This window comes from Mobula hypostoma, chromosome 7 (genome assembly GCF_963921235.1).
Source record: "Mobula hypostoma chromosome 7, sMobHyp1.1, whole genome shotgun sequence".
NCBI classification, from domain to species: Eukaryota; Metazoa; Chordata; class Chondrichthyes; order Myliobatiformes; family Myliobatidae; genus Mobula; species Mobula hypostoma.
The window spans coordinates 172,011,053-172,028,557 of NC_086103.1; the positions used below are offsets into that span (position 1 = coordinate 172,011,053).

At 42.8% G+C, this 17,505-nt stretch overlaps 1 protein-coding gene across 1 annotated transcript in view; it reads right to left on the reverse strand.

Moving 5' to 3' along the window:
* LOC134349758 (P2Y purinoceptor 8-like) overlaps positions 1-7,391 on the reverse strand; it is a 51,804-nt gene extending 44,413 nt beyond the window's left edge. The window contains exon 1 of the mRNA XM_063054589.1: positions 7,256-7,391. The gene's annotated coding sequence lies outside the window, so the exon portion shown is untranslated. The remainder of the gene's footprint in view (positions 1-7,255) is intronic.
* Between the last annotated feature and the right edge of the window lie 10,114 nt (positions 7,392-17,505).

A 17,505-nucleotide genomic window follows, 5' to 3' on the forward strand; every position in this document is an offset into this window, starting at 1 on the left:
AATGAAGAAAGTTTGATGGCTCTGGGCCTGTACTTGTTGGAGTTAGAAGAATGGTGGGGGGGGGGGGGGGCGGGGCGGGGTAGGGAATCTCATTGAAATCTATTGTCTATTAAAAGGCCTAGATAGAAAGGACATGGAGAGGATATTTCCTTTAGTGGAGGAGTTTGGGACCAGCCTCTGAATTGGCCTACTGCTGCTCCTATGTCTTATCGTCTTATGCTGAATGTGTTTTGCTCCTCATGGTTTACTGAATGCTTCAGCATTGTCTGCTTCTATTTCTGATTTCCATTGTATGCAGTTATTTCAATCCAAGAATCGATGAATCATTGTTTTCCCGACCAAAGGGAAGTGTGAAGTGGAGTTCCACGGCCCACAGCAACAGAGTTACTCCATTATTTTCTAATATAAGTTAACGACCCGTGTCTACCATCACTGCAGGACTTGTATGTGTGCAGGACAAAGATTCAGAGCAGGAAAAATTATTGCGGACACTACCCACCCTGCAAACTGCCTTTTCCAAAAGGGTTCTTCTGTAAAGTGGCTACAGGGCTTTTGGAACTAAAATATCACCCCTTCTTAAAACTTTCTTCCCCCAGTCAGTTAATTTACTCAATAATTCTAGATTGCCCCACCCTTCTATCTATTAACATATTTGCTGCACTACACTGTAAACATTTTAAACCACTTCTTATAATACTGCTTGCTTTGTAAATACATGCTGGTATTTATGAGTTTCTGCACATTTTATCCCATATCTCTACTTTAACTTTTAAACTTTTTAAACAAACCTTTGTTATTGTTGAATGTTGAACACTGTTGTTTGTTGATGCATGTCATGCCAACACACCTAATACTTTTGTATGTCATCATTATCATTGTTATGTGCAGTGTTGTATGACATGAGCGATCAAGGAATTTGATCATGATTGTTCATGGCAAATTTTTCTACAGAAATGGTTTGCCATTGCCTTCATCTGGGCAGTATCTTTACAAGATGGGTGATCTCAGCTATGATCAATACTTTCAAATCTCTTACTAACTCTTCCTTCAGTTAGTCCTGACGAAGGGTCTCGGCCTGAAACGTCGACTGTACCTCTTCCTAGAGATGCTGCCCGACCTGCTGCGTTCACCAGCAACTTTGATGTGTGTTGCTATGATCAATACTCTTCAGAGATTGTCTGCCTGGTGTCAGTGGTCACATAACCAGGACTTGTGATATGGACCAGCTGCTCACATGACCATATAGCACCTGCTCTCATTGCTTCACATAACCCTGATCGGGGGGGCTAAGCAAGTGCTACACCTTGCCCAAAAGTGACCTGCAGACGAGTGGAGGGAAGGAGTGTCTTACATCTCCTTTGGTAGAGGCAGATCTTTATCTCACCACACTTTTTTAACTGTACTGTATATTATCAATGGGCAAGGAGTTCGCTTCCTGAATACTTTTGGGTGTATCTTGTAGATTTTGGGCTGATGATTATGAAAATCTCCATGAAATTTCCCAACCACAGAGCTTTTTTTTAAATCACGGACATTTGTTATTACAATTCATAATTCAAGTCAATTAAACTGTTGCCCACAATGTAAGATGGAAAGTTTTCTCTCTTGTCCAGGTATGCTTTGGCAGGGCAGATGCTGCACAGCAGGACAGGTTTTGCAAAGGCTATAAAAGCATCACACACACACCGTTCTATGCATTGCGTTTATACGTATATCAGTTTGTGATCACGTTGATGTGCATGCTCTACGTGCGTAGCATATTGTGTGTACTCAATATAATAAACTAATTCTATTCTCAGGAGTACTCGTGACAGAAAAATATCTCACTAATGTTGTAACAGCCACGATACTTTCTATTATATTTGTGTCAAATGTATGTTTAAATCTCAATGATGGAACATGACTCCTCTTATTAAGAAAGCCTATGAGCTCTAATTTGGGTGTGAAATTGGCGACCAAGACAAAGCCTGGGCTCCCACATTTGTGTGCAACATGTGCTGTCGATCTTAAATCTTGGGTCAGAGGCACACGGAAGTCAATGCCTTTCGCTGTCCCGATGATATAGTGAGAGCAGAAGGAACGTGTGACAGACTGCTTCTTCTGTCTGACTAATGTGCCTGGTTTCTCTGCTGAAACCAAGAAATCCATTGAAGGCTTCAATCTCCCTTCAGCCATGAGACCTGTGCCGCATGACAATAGTCTTCCCATACCAAAGCCACCAGAGACATGGAGTCTAGGGGAGGTAGGCGAAGATGCTATGATGCACAAGCCAGGAATGGAAAACGACACTGATACTGATAGAGATTTTGAATCCTTTATGTCGAGTGAGCCTCATCTGATAACTCAAACTAAGCTAAATCACCTGGTCAGAGACTTGGGTTTGTCAAAGGCAAAAGCAGAACTATTGGGTTTAAGACTGCAAGGATGGGATCTGCTGTCCCAGGCACAAAATCTTGCATGAAGGATTTCGACATTTGAGACAGATGTTTCCCAATAATTGATGTCAAGATTGAGGAAGGCATTTTTGTTGATCCACAGGTCAAGCAGGTCATCAATTATAGGCAATTCAAAGAGTTTCTAGAGGGATTGGAGAAAATGGCACGGAGGCATTCAAGGATGTTGTTGAAAATTTTAAAACATAGAAACATAGAAAACCTACAGCACAATACAGGCCCTTCTGCCCACAAATTTGTGCTGAACATGTCCCTACCTTAGAAATTACTAAGCTTACCTATAGCCCTCTATTTTACTAAGCTCCATATACCTATCCAAAAGTTACTTAAAAGACCCTATCATATCTGCCTCCACCACCGTTGCCGGCAGCCCATTCCACACACTCACCACTCTGTGTAAAAAACTTACCCCGACATCTGCTCTGTACCTACTCCCAAGCACCTAAAACCTGTGCCCTCTTGTGGCAGCCATTTCAGCCCTGGGAAAATGCCTCTGACTATCCACACGATCAATGCCTCTCATCACCTTATACACCTCTATCAGGTCACCTCTCATCCTCTGTCGCTCCAAAGAGAAAAGGCTGAGTTCACTCAACCTGTTTTCATAAGGAATGCTCCCCAATCCAGGCAAAATCCTCGTAAATCTCCTCTGCACCCTTGCTGTGGTTTCCACATCCTTCCTGTAGTGAGGCGACCAGAACTGAGCACAGTACTCCAAGTGGGGTCTGACCAGGGTCCTATATAGCTGCAACAATACCTCTCGGCTCCTAAATTCAATACCACGATTGATGACGGCCAATACACCGTATGCCTTCTTAACCACAGAGTCAACCTGCGCGGCTGCTTTGAGCGGCCAATGGACTCGGACCCCAAGATCCCTCTGATTCTCCACACTGCCAAGAGTCTTACGATAAATACTATATTCTGCCATCATACTTGACCTACCAAAATGAACCAATTCACACTTATCTGTGTTAAACTCCATCTGCTACTTCTCAGCCCAGTTTTGCATCCTATCAATGTCCCGCTGTAACCTCTGACAGCCCTCCACACTATCCACAACACCCCCAACCATTGTGTCATCAGCAAACTTACTAACCCATCCCTCCACTTCCTCATCCAGGTCATTTAGAAAAATCATGAAGAGTAAGGGTCCCAGAACAGATCTCTGAGGCACCGACCTCCATGCAGAATATGACCCGTCTACAACCACTCTTTGCCTTCTGTGGGCAAACCAGTTCTGGATCCACAAAGCAATGTCCCCTTGGAACCCATGCCTCCTTACTTTCTCAGGGACCCTTGCATGGGGTACCTTATCAAATGTTTTGCTGAAATCCATATACACGACATCTACTGCTCTAACTTCATCAATGTATTTAGTCACATCCTCAAAGAATTCAATCAGGCTCATAAGCCACGACCTGCCCTTGACAAAGCCATGCTGTCTATTCCTAATCATATTATACCTCCCAAATGATCATAAATCCTGCTTCTCAGGATCTTCTCTATTAACTTACCAACCACTGAAGTAAGACTCACTGGTCGATAATTTCCAGGGCTATCTCTACACCCCTTCTTGAATAATGGAACAACATCTGCAACCCTCCAATCCACTGGAACCTCTCCTGTCCCCATTGATGATGCAAAGATCATCGCCAGAGGCTCAGCAATCTCCTCCCTCGCCTCCTACAGCAGCCTGGGGTACATCTCATCCAGTCTCGGCGACTTATCCAACTTGATGCTTTCTAAAAGCTCCAGCACATCCTCTTTCTTTCTTAATATCTACATGTTCAAGCTTTTCAGTCCGCTGCAAGTCATCACTACAATCACCAAGATTCTTTTCCATAGTGAATACTGAAGTAAAGTATTCATCAAGTACCTCTGCCATTTCCTCTGGTTCCATACACACTTTCCCACTGTCACACTTGATAGGTCCTATTCTTTCATATCTTATCCTTTTGCTCTTCACATACTTGTAGAATGCCTTGGGGCTTTCCTTAATCCTGCCTGCCAAGACCTTCTCATGGTCCCTTCTGGCTCTCCTAATTTCCTTCTTAAGCTCCTTCCTGTTAGCCTTATAATCTTTTAAATGTCTAACATTACCTAGCTCTCTGAACCTTTTGTAAGCTTTTCTTTTCTTCTTGACTAGATTTACTACAGCCTTTGTACACCACAGTTCCTGTACCAACCATAACTTCCCTGTCTCATTGGAATGTACCTATGCAGAACTCCACACAAATATCCCCTGAACATTTGCCACATTTCTTTCTTACCTTTCCCTGAGGACATCTGTTCCCAACTTAAGCTTCCAAGTTCCTGCCTGATAGCTTCATAATTCCCCTTACTCCAATTTTTCTTGCAACTACAGAGTACCAAACTACGTTCAGTTGGTTGACAGTATGCTTCAAGTGTACGAAACCATGAAGTACAACATGTCACTGAAGATTCATTTTCTGCATTCCCATTTAGACTACTTCCCTGCAAATCTCAGCGCTGTGAATAACAAGCATGGTGAAAGGTTTCACCGGACTTCGCAGTCATGGAGAAATGCTGTCAGGACAACTGGAATACATCACTGCTGTGATATTATTGTTGGATACTTAAGCAATAAACCTCAGACACTGAGTAAGAATGAAAATCATTAACAAAACATGTTTAGCTTAGTTGAACTTTTGCAAAACATCAGCACCATTATTCAATTAAGCATGTATATTCAATAAAAGTTAAAATCTTGTTTCTGCAAATTCCTACACAATGCAAGTAGTCAGAAATTATATTTGTGTTCGGCGTCAAGCAGTCTATCCTAAACAAAAAAGAATTCTGAAGAAGCAACATTTTTGAAAAAAATTGCTATCCAGCGACCTTAATGTTTGATCTTTGTGTGGACACGGCATGTTTTCTGCAAGTAAACATGATGAACCGGGAAGAGGGCAGTGCAAGGGGACACAGAACTGGTGAAATGAGTAAACAACTGACTGGTAAAATTTAACATAAAAAAAGCCAGTATTAAAAAAAACAATACAGGAACAGAGAGCTTTGGTGGTTTGTGAAGCACACTGGCTTATCGGCTAATGCTACAATCTCACATCTCCAGGGACTTGGTTTCATTTCTGATCTCAGTTACTGATCATGCTGAGTTTCCACATTTTCCCCATGACCACACATATTTCTGCTGGGCACTCTGGCTTCTGCCCACACCCAAACTATTGGCTGGTAGGTTAAATGGGAACAGCAATATGTCCCTCAGTGTAGGTTAAGGTGGCAAAAAGAATCAAAGGGAAGTTATGGGTGTATGCGAGAGAATCTGTGGTAGGGCTGCGCAGAAATACTAAGGGGTGAATGTCATTGATGTCTGAAGCTGGAATAGTCCCAATGAGTCAATGGTGGTGGATGTAGCCCAGTCCGTCACAGGCAAAGCGCTCCCCACCATTGAGCACATCCACAAAGCGTGCATCCATCAAGGAGACCCATCATCCAAGCCATGCCCCTTTTCACTGCTGCCGCGGGGAAGGAGATGCAGAGCCTTAGGTCCCACACCGCAAGATTCAGGAGCAGTTATTACCCTTCAACTATCAGGCTCCTGAACCAGTCTAACACTGAGCTGACTCTACAACCCATCGACTCACCTTCAAGGGCTCTGCAGTTCACATTCTCAATATTACATATTTATTATTGTTATTAGTTTTTAAAAATTTGCACACTTTGCCTTCTTTTGCACAGTGGTTGTCAGTCTTTGGGTGTAGTTTATCATTGATCCTATTGCATTTCTTTGCTCTACTGTGAATGCCTGCAAGAAAATGAATCTCAGGGTTGACATACGATGACATATACGTACCTTAAAAATAAATTTTCTTTGAACTTTGAACTGATTTCCATCTATATTGCAATAATAAAACATAACAAAGAACAATGCAGCACAGGAACGGACATGTTGGCCCACAATGTCTGTGATAAAGCACAATTCCAAATGAAAATAAATCTATTCTGCCTGTACATTGTTTATATTCTTCCACTCCTTGAGAGATTTGTGTGTGTAACAGCCTCTTAAATGGTACTGTCATATCTGCTTTCACCAATTCCCTCAGCAGCCTCCTCTGCTGGACACTAATAACTCTGTTTAAAATGCAAAGAAGAAGATGAAGAAGGTCAGACGACATCAATGGGAATTAATAAACACTCGACATTTCGTGCCCTTCTTCAGCACTGAGAAGGAAGCTGGAAGGTGCCAAAATAAAAAGGTGGGGAGAGGGGTTGGAAGCTAGTTAGAAGGTGATATGTGATGCCAGCTGGATAGCAAAGGTAAAAAAAAGGGCTAGAGAAGAAGGAGTTCAATAGAAGAGAGTGGACCATATGAGACAAGGAAGGAGAAGCGTACCCAGAGGGAAGTGATAGGCAGGTGAGAAGAGGTAAAAGGCCAGACTGGGGAATAGAAAAAGAGGGGAGGTGGAGGGAATTTTTTCTTCACAAGAAGGAGCAATTGCAAGTTGGAAGCTACCCAGATGGAAAATCAGCTGTTGTTCCTCCACCCTGAGATGGCCTATCTTCAATAGTTCAATCGTAATTTTATTATCAGAGAATGTGTACAGTATGCAACCTGAAATCTTTAGTCTTCACAGACCACCACAGAAAACAAGAACTCCAAAAGAATGAATAACAGAAAAATGCTAGAACACCAAAGGCCCTTTCCCCCCTCCCTCCCCCACCAATTTCCACAAAAAGCATCAGCACCCACAACCCATCAAACAACAGCAAATTCCCCAAAAAGCGACCATGATCTGCAGTCAACAAAAGCTACTGTTTACCGGACAATCTTGGCAGAAGAGGAGACCATGGACCAACATGCCAGAACGAGAATGGGAATCGGGATTAAAATGTTTGGCCACTGAGAAATTCCACTTTTGGCGGATGGAGGTGCTGGACGAAACAGGAGTATCTGCGGAAAATCCTTCCGGGAAGCAACTGGTTGGAAGACAGAATGTATTTCCAGGAGTGGGACAAAGGGGGCAGTTTAAACTATTCAAGAGGGAACTGAACACTTTAAAGGAACAATAATTGCAGAACTATGAGGAAAGGATGGGGAAGTGGGACTAGCTGAATTGCTTTTGTTATAGACCGCATGTACTCACTAGGCTGAATAACATTCTTACAGTGTTGTAACATTTCTGTGATTTAATGATTCTTTGATTGAAGTAAATATTGCAAAAACAAGTCATGTAGTTAAACTTCCACAATTTTACAGAATGACAAAATTAGCTCCTCTATCTATGTTCCAGTTCAAGTTTATTGCCATTCAACCATACACATGTATACAGCGAAACGAAACATCGTTCCTCTGGGGCCAAGGTACAAAACACAGTACATACAGTCACACACAGCACATATAGTTACAATCCAGCACATACAGTCACAAAATAATCTCAGCACAAGTCCCTGAGTGGCACAGCCTGAACATTGACAGAAAGTGCGAGGTGGGTGTTTATGTAAGGCAGTATAATTTTACTGGCAAGAGAAAACTGCAGATGCTGGAAATCCAAGTAACACACACAAAATGGTGGAGGAACTCAGCAGGCCAGGTAGCATCTATGGAAAAGAGTACAGTCGACATTTCGGGGCGAGACCCTTCATATGTGAATGTTACTGGCACTACTTTAATAAAACATGAGGCCTTCTGTGGGTTGGGTTTGACCATTGATATCGCATCCTAGCTGCCTACGTGATACACAAGACATGCGGGAATGATACAGAGAGCAAGCTGCTCCCCATTCATCATGCTCCTCTTCGCGCAGCTGATTAATCCAAAGAATGGCAGAGACTTGAGACAATTTGGCACCAGCAGCATCACAGGAGTTGCCAGTCAGTGTTGAACTCAACATAGGACTGCCTTAGGGAGTCCGGCTCCAGATCCTGCACATACCAACACAAAATAATATTAGCACGATTCTCGGCAAGTCAATGACTGAAGACTGGCAGGTTGACATAGAGTGTGAGGTTAATGTTTATGTAAGACAGTGTAATGTTACTGGCACTATTTTAATAAAACAAGGGTCATATAAATATGTGAAACAGCAGCAATAAAAGATGAAAAGTAACCATTGCAAGATGAGAGTGTGTCTGTAAGTTGGGGAGTTCCTGAGTCAAAATCTCTTTGTACCCAGATTTCCCTGTGATTTTCTTCAATTTCACTTAGTTCTTTTATCCCCTTCTACCTAATTTTCACATCTAATGTTATTGCCTCAACTCAGTCTTTAAGCCATCTAATTGCCGATACTTCATTCATGAACTGAGAACTGGGAGACAGAGAAGGCTTTTTACTCAGTGGGAGTGTTAACAAGACTAAACCCAGACTTTCACCACTCTGCTCATTTCTGTGCTTGAAGGAGATTCATGTGAAAATGAATAACCATAAGACCATAAGGTATCAGAGCAAAATTGGGCCATTCGGCCCTTCAAGTCTGATCCACCAATCCATCATGGCTAACTTATCATCACTCTCAACCTTCTCCCTGTCACCTTTGACACCCCTACTAATCTAGAATCTGTCAAGCTCCACTTTAAGTATATCCAAAGATATTGCCTCCACAGCCATCAATGGCATTGAATTCCACAGATTCATCACCCTCTGGCTGAACAAATTCCTCCTCATTGTTTTTCTAAAGAACCTCATCGCTTTTACTGAAATGCAACACGCTAGATCTAAAATGGAAGGTATGAACATGCCTCTGAATGAACATGTAGCTGTTTGAATTCCACCGATGGAATACCACAATAAGCAAGTCAGCATTAATAGTTTGTCCGTTGTATCTGACGATGACAAAAGACAGCTGTGCAGGTGAGTTTTTAAAGTAGAAAAAATGTTGCATTGGGGTAGTTGCACTCTCTCAACTTCGGAAATATAAAAGGACCCATTGCAACTAAACCAGTCTAAATGTGCTCATCATTGGAGCTCATATTGTCCAAAAGCAGGAGAATTCCCTCCTCCTGTAGAGCTTCCCAACTTGGACTTCTTCGTCTTCCCATTGAACATCATAGCCTCTTATCTTTAGCCGAAACCGAAACATTCTACCAGCAGGACACACTGCTTTTTCAGAAAGCTACTAAATGGAATATCCTACAACATTAGCAGTAAAAATCTTAGCCAGAACATTGCACTTAGATGTTGAAACTTTCAAATGCTCAGCAATGCTTTGGGTTTTGCATAATGCTGGATGATTTGAACAGCTTTTTCCCTAATTGGAATGAACATTGGTTATGGAAAAATTAGGGGAATGTAAGAAATGAATAGCAGAACTTGCTATGAGTCTTCTAAATAACAAAGTTTTGAGAAAGAAAAAATCCTCAAGATAAAATATTTACTTTTTGAGGCCGTCGGCTGTGCACTGGACTTTCAGACAAGTGGTCCAGGTTTCAAATCCGGCCAGCTCCTTGCACGCTTTCCATCCATGCTGGATTGAGCATCAAGTTAGCAACTCAGCCTCATATAAATATAGACAAATGCTAAATAAATGGCAAGGTTGCCACCTGGTGAGTCACAAGGCGCAGAGAGGAGCCACAATTTTTGAAGCAGCATTAATCTATTTACAGATTTAGAATTAAGTAGAGAAGTGCAGCTTTGATTGAATACCTCTGACCACTGCCATATGTTATGGGGTGCTATGGTAACATAGCAGTTAGTGCAACTCTATGATACTAATCAGAGATGTTGGGGTGTCGGAACTTGGAGTTTAATTCTGGCGTTGCCTGTGAGTTTCTCGCAGTAGAATGCATGGATTTCCTCTGGGTGCTCCAGTGTCTTCCCACAATCCAAAGACATACTGGTTAGTAGTTTAGTTGGTCATTGTAAATTGTTCTGTGATTAGGCTAGGAGTAAACTGGGGGTTTCTGGTGGTGTGGTTTGAAGGGCCGGAGGGGCCTATTCTGTGCAGGATCCGTAAGTAAATAAAAAAATTGAATATTTTCTCAATAGCTGCAACACTTAACTTCGCTGATGCACTCTCACTGTGAAATCTCCTCCTACAAAGCTGAATGCAAGTTCAAGGAGTGAGTAATAACAATTTCTCTATTCACTTTTAATCCAATTTTAGCAAAGGTTATGAACTAGCAATGCCTTTATTTCATTGGTTCACAGGAAATCACAGAGTGGTTATACCATGGGAAGAGACTATTTGGCCTGTCACGAAGGTACCAGCCATAAATAGCACAGTTAATCCCACTTCTCCATTTTACTCTCCAAATTATTTTGTCTCAGATACGTATGTAATTTCTGTCTGAAGATGACAATTTTCTCCCTCACCATCCCTGGTGATATATTCTGTGCAATACTGATTTTTAACAGGCTTGCAAAAAAAAACATCATTCTAAAGCTGCAACACTCTTCCAAATCAGAACAGCAGGATGCCAAACAATCCTTCCAGGTGAGGCGACACGACAGTAGCTGCGGTCATCTACTGTATCCTGACGTAGTTTAGGAGACCGCTTAGCTGAGCACCTACGCTCCATCCACCAGAAAATATGGATCTCCTGGAAGCCACCCATTTCAATTCTACTTCCCATTTCCATTCTGGTGTATCAGTCCATGGTCTCCTCTATTGCTGCGATGAGGACACAGTCCGGTTGGAGGAACAATACCTTATATTCCATCTGGGTAGCCTGCAACCTGATGGCATGAAGATCTATTCCATGAACTTCTGATAATTGTTCCCCTTCAGAATCAGAACCAGAATCAGGTTTGTTATCACTGGCATGTGACATGAAATTTGTTAACGTCGCAGCAGCAGTTCAATGCAATACATAACCTAGCAGAGAGAGAAAAAATAATAATAATAAATAAAATAAAAATAATAATAAATAAACAAGTAAATCGATTACGTATATTGAATAGATTTTTTAAAATATGCCAAAACAGAAATACTGTATTTTGAGAAAAGTGAGATAGGGTCCAAATCTTCAATGTCCATTCATGAATTGGATGGCAGAGGGGAAGAGTGTGTTCCTTCAGGCTTCTTTATCTCCTACTTGATGGTAACAGTGAGAAAAGGGCATGCCCTGGGTGCTGGAGGTCCTTAATAATGGACGCAGCCTTTTTGAGACACCGCTCCCTAAGGATGTCCTGGGTACTTTGTAGGCTAGTGCCCAAGATGGAGCTGACTAGATGTACAACCCTCTGCAGCTTCTTTCGGTCCTGTGCAGTAGCCTCTCCATACCAGACAGTGACCCAGCCTGTCAGAATGCTCTCCACAGTACAACTATAGAAGTTTTTGAGTGTATTTGTTGACATGCGAAAGCTCTTCAAACTCCTAATAAAGTATAGCCGCTGTCTTGCCTTCTTTATGACTACATCAATATGTTGGGACCAGGTTAGATTCTCACAGATCTTGACACTCAGGAACTTGAAGCTGCTCACTCTCTCCACTTCTGATTCCTCCATGAGGATTGGTATGTGTTCCTTTGCCTTACCCTTCCTGAAGTCCACAATCAGCTCTTTTGTCTTACTGACATTGAGTGCCAGGTTGTTGCTGCAGCACCATTCCACTAGTTGGCATATCTCACTCCTGTACACCCTCTTGTCACCACCTGGGATTCTAACAACAATGGTTGTACCATCAACAAATTTGTAGATGGTATTTGAGCTATGCCTAGCCACACAGTCATCGGTATACAGAGAGTAGAGCAGTGGGCTAAGCACACACCCTTGAGGTGTGCTAGTGTTGATCGTCAGTGAGCAGGATATGTTATCGTCGATCAGCACAGATTGTAGTCTTCTGGTTAGGGAGTCGAGGATCCAATTGCAGAGAGAGGTACAGAGGCCCAGGTTCTGCGACTTCTTAATCAGGATTGTGGGAATGTTGGTATTAAATGCTGAGCTATAGTTGATGAACAGCATACTGATGTAGGTGTCTGTATTGTCCAGGTGATCTAAAGCCGTGTGGAGAGCCATTGAGATTGCATCTGCCATTGATCTATTGTGGCGATAGGCAAATTGCAATGGGTCCAGGTCCTTGCTGAGAGAGGAGTTCAGTCTAGTCATAACCAACCTCTCAAAGCATTTCAGAACTGTCGATGTGAGTGCTACCGGGCAATAGTCATTAACACAGCTCACATTATTCTTCTTAGGCACTGGTATAATTGTTGCCTTTTTGAAGCAAGTGGGAACTTCTGCCTGTAGCAGTGAGAGGTTGAAAATATCCTTGAATACTCCCGCTAGTTGGTTGGTACAGGTTTTCGAAGCCTTACCAGGTACTCCATTGGGACCTTCTGCCTTGCGAGGGTTCACTCTCTTTAAAGACAGCCTAACATTGGCCTCTGAGACAGAGATCACAGGGTCATCAGGTGCAGCAGGGATCTTCACAGCTGTAGTTATATTCTCCCTTCCAAAGCGTGCATAGAAGGTGTTGAGTTCATCTGGTAGTGAAGCATCACTGCCATTCTGTCTGTCTGTCTGTATCTTGTTTTACAGCAGTTGGCATCCAGCTTAATGGTGCATTACCGCCACCCTCTGCTCCAGAATGTGCACTAGACATACATTCTAAATCCCTTCACCCAATCTCACACACACACACAAACACACACACACACACACACACACACACACACACACAAATCTACACTTCACTCTCCCATCTTTGACCATCCTAGTATCCTATTTCTGTTTATTCGTCATATTCTATAAAAAAAAACCCTGTACCCATCGCTGCCATTCATGCTATTGGGTTTCACTTTGTAGGAAGTAGTGTCTTGCAGCCCCTGCCAGAGTTTCCATGCATCTGATATCACCTCCAATCTCGTTCAAAATTGTCTCTTCACCCTTGAAATAGCCCTCCGCAAATCATATCTGGTTTTCTGGTGCAGGCCTGGGTTGCCAGACTTGAATGCCACAGATCCAGCCTTCAGCATCTTTCCCCATTCCCGTTACCCTCTCTCACTTTTTTAATTACCTGCCCATCACCCCCTCTGGTGCTCCTCCCCTTCCCTTTCTTCCAAGGTCTTCTTTCCTCTCCTATCAAATTCCTCCTCCTTTAACCTTTATCTCTTTCACCAGTCAACGTCCCGACTCTTTACTCCGCCCCCTCCCCCTCTCCCCGTTTCACCTGTCATCTAACAAGAGAAAGTCTGCAGATGCTGGACATCTGAGCAACATACACAAAATGCTGGAGGAACTCAGCAGGCCAGGCAGCATCTGTGGAAAAAAGCACAATTTCGGCCTAAAACTTCGACTGTACTTCTTATAATCCTGATTAGTATTCATATTTAATGTGTGTTAATTGTCTTGATAATGCAATGTATCAAGCCAGTGCCAATAAATTAGATGGTCACTGACACAAACGTGAACTAAGAGGGTTGATAAACACCCAGTAGCCACCTGATTAGGTATAGGAAGCATCTAATGAGTGTGTATTCAATGTCTTCTGCTGCTGTAGCCTATTCACTTCAAGATTCGAGGTGCTGTGCATTCAAAGACGCTATTCTGCACACCACTTTTGTAAAATGTGGTTATCTCAGGTACTGTCACCTTCCTGTCACCTTGAACGAGTCAGTGTTTCGTAAATGTTTTGTCAATGTTTTGTGCCGACACCCTTCCTCAGTCCTGAAGAAGGGTCTTGGCCTGAAACGTTCAATTTTCTTTTTCTTCATTTGCATAGATGCTGCCTGACCTGCTGAGTTCCTCCAGCATTGTGTGTGTGTGTGTGTGTGTGTGTGTGTGTGTGGCCTGTTTTCATGCTACTTCCCTCTGTGACTCTACAACTTTACTCCATGACCATTGAGAAAGCAAAGAATTAGCATTCAGGATACTATTGAGAGCTACAATACCCCCTGCAAGCAGCAGAGCCCCTGTACCAGCGGCAGAAGAGATGAACCACTTACAATCTACCCATCAATCCGCTCCATCCACCTGAGACTGCGGTTCACACATCAATATCAGTGGCCACTCAAGGTACCATAGCGGTTAGTGCGCCGCCATTACAGTTCGGGGTGTTGCAAAGTTCGGAGTTGGATTCCGTCACCGTTCCGTAAGGAGCCTCTGTATATCCTCGCCGTGGAATGTGAGGGTTGCCCTCTGGTGCTCCGGTTTCCTCCTACAGTCCAAAGATGTACCGGGTAGGTTATTGGGTCAACGTAAATTTTCCGGTGAGTAAGTCAGGGTTAATGGGATTGTGGGATTGCTGGGGCAGCATGGCTCAAAAGGCCAGTAGGGCCTAATCCGTGCTGTGCCACTAAATAACACGCTAAACTGGCGTGGCATTAACTTAGAGAGGAAGTCAGAATATTTTACCTTGAACTAGTTTTAATTTTAGATTAGATTAGATTAGATTCAACTTTATTGTCATTGTACCAAGTACAGATACAAAGCCACTGAAATGCATTTACCATCTGACCAGAAATGCAAAGAATAGTGTTATTTACAAAATAACTGTGAATAAAGGAAGTGCTACAGCACACAAATATAAAAGTACTAAGACAGTACAATACAGATGCAATACTGCTTAGCGCTGTGATGAGAGATTCAGCAGTGTCACAGCCTCAGGGAAGAAGCTCTTCCTGTGCCTGCTGGTGTGGGAACGGAGGCTTCTGTAGCACCTACCGGATGGGAGGAGAGTAAAAAGTCCATGGTTAGGGTGAGATGCATCCCTGATAATGCTTTTCGCCCTGTCCAGGCAGTGTTTACAGTAGATGTTCTCAATGGTGGGCAACTGGGTGCCGATAATCCTCTGGGCAGTTTTCACCACCCGCTGGAGTGCTTTGTGGTCCGATACGGGGCAATTGCCATACCACACTGAGATGCAGTTGGTGAGTATGCTCTCAATGGTACAGCGGTAAAAGTCCGTCAGTATCCTGGGACAGAGGTGAGCTTTCTTCACGCTCCGCAGGAAATAAAGGCGCTAAAAGCACCATGAGGAAAGTGTTTAGAAAAGAAATCAGTAAACGTTGGAAACTCTCAGCCTCTGTGGCCACTGCACAGGAACAGGAAAAGCTGCAGAAAGTTGCAAGCTCTGTCAACTCCATCGTCGGCACTAGCCTCCCCAGCATCAAGGCCACCTGCAGAAGGCGGTCCCTCAAAAAGACAGCATCCATTATTAAGGACCCCGGGAAATGTTCTGTTTTTTTATTCCAACCATCAGAGAGGAGATACAGGAGCCTGAGGTACAGCTCATTCCCCTCCACCATCAGATTTCTGAATGGACAGTGAACCAACCCATGAACACTCCCTCACTAATTTTCCTCTCTTTTTACTTATTTAAATTATGTTTATAATTATATCCATAGTAATTTATAGTATTTTGTTGTGCTGTACTGCTGCCATAAAGCAATAAATTTCATGGCATATGTCAATGATATTAAATGTGATTGTGATTATATGGAGGATGAAATAGAACCAGATTTCAAAATTGAGTCTCCTTTATCAAAACTACCTGACTTAGTGAACTGGTGCAACAATTTCTTTGCTTTCGTATTTCCAGCATCTTCAGTTCTTTTGTTGTTTCCATCTAGAATTCAAATAACTCAATCCTAATGATTGAATGGAAATAAGACTACATTTCTAGAGGTCAGTATACTATCTATCAGTTATGTTAAACATACTCTGGTGGAATCAAGGATCAACTTTGTTCACCATTTATGTATTCAGAATGTGCTGTGGTGTGACGGCACAAGATGCAGTAAAGGGAACATTCAACAATTATACATGTTGAAGAATTATATAAAAATATAGAAGTACAGATGTGGAATAAAATGTGTGTAAGTGCTTAATTACCAGCATGTATTTACAATATAAACAGCATTTTTAAAAAGTGGTTTAAAATGTTTACAGTGCAGTGACTGGTGTAATAGATGAAGGGGAGGGGTGGAGGCCAATCCAGAATGGTTGATCAGATTAACTGCCTTTTAAGGTGGGAAAACCTTCTAAGATGGCATGAAGTTTTTTGTTTTAATAGCCCTTTAGAGCTTTCCAGAAGAGAGCTTTTTGAAAAGCAGGGTTGCAGAGTGGGTAATGTCTGCTGTGATATTTCCTGTCCATTTCTTTATCCTGGACACATACAAGTCTTGCCATATTCATAGTCATACTTTATTAATCCTGGGGGAAATTGGTTTTCGTTACAGTTGCTCCATAAATAATAAATAGTAATAGAACCATAAATAGTTAAATAGTAATATGTAAATTATGCCAGTAAATTATGAAATGTCCAAAACCAGCCTATTGGCTCAGGGTGTCTGACCCTCCAAGGGAGGAGTTGTAAAGTTTGATGGCCACAGGCAGGAATGACTTCCTATGACGCTCGGTGCTGCATCTCAGTGGAATGAGTCTCTGGCTGAATGTACTCCTGTGCCCAACCAGTACATTATGTAGTGGATGGGAGACATTGACCAAGATGGCATGCAACTTAGACAGCATCCTCTTTTCAGACACCACCGTGAGAGAGTCCAGTTCCATCCCTACAACATCACTGGCCTTACGAATGAGTTTGTTGATTCTGTTGGTGTCTGCTACCCTCAGCCTGCTGCCCCAGCACACAACAGCAAACATGATCTCATTGGCTACCACAGACTCGTAGAACATCCTCAGCATCATCCGGCAGATGTTAAAGGACCTCAGTCTCCTCAGGAAATAGAGACAGCTCTGACCCTTCTTGTAAACAGCCTCAGTGTTCTTTGACTAGTCCAGTTTATTGTCAATTCGTATCCCCAGGTATTTGTAACCCTCCACCATGTCCATACTGACCCCCTGGATGGAAACAGGGGTCACCGGTACCTTAACTCTCCTCAGGTCTACCAGCAGCTCCTTAGTCTTTTTCACATTAAGCTGCAGATAATTCTGCTCACACCATGTGACAAAGTTTCCTACCGTAGCCCTGTACTCAGCCTCATCTCCCTTGCTGATGCATCCAACTATGGCAGAGTCATCAGAAAACTTCTGAAGATGATGGTAGACTGCCCAGTCAGTGTCCTTTTCTGCTGTCCTGTCAGCTCCTGACAGTCCTGACAGAATCACTAGTATTTTGCAAGAAATCAATACTGGCACATCTGGCTGAAGGAGGTCACTGAGTTCAGTTTTCTGTTG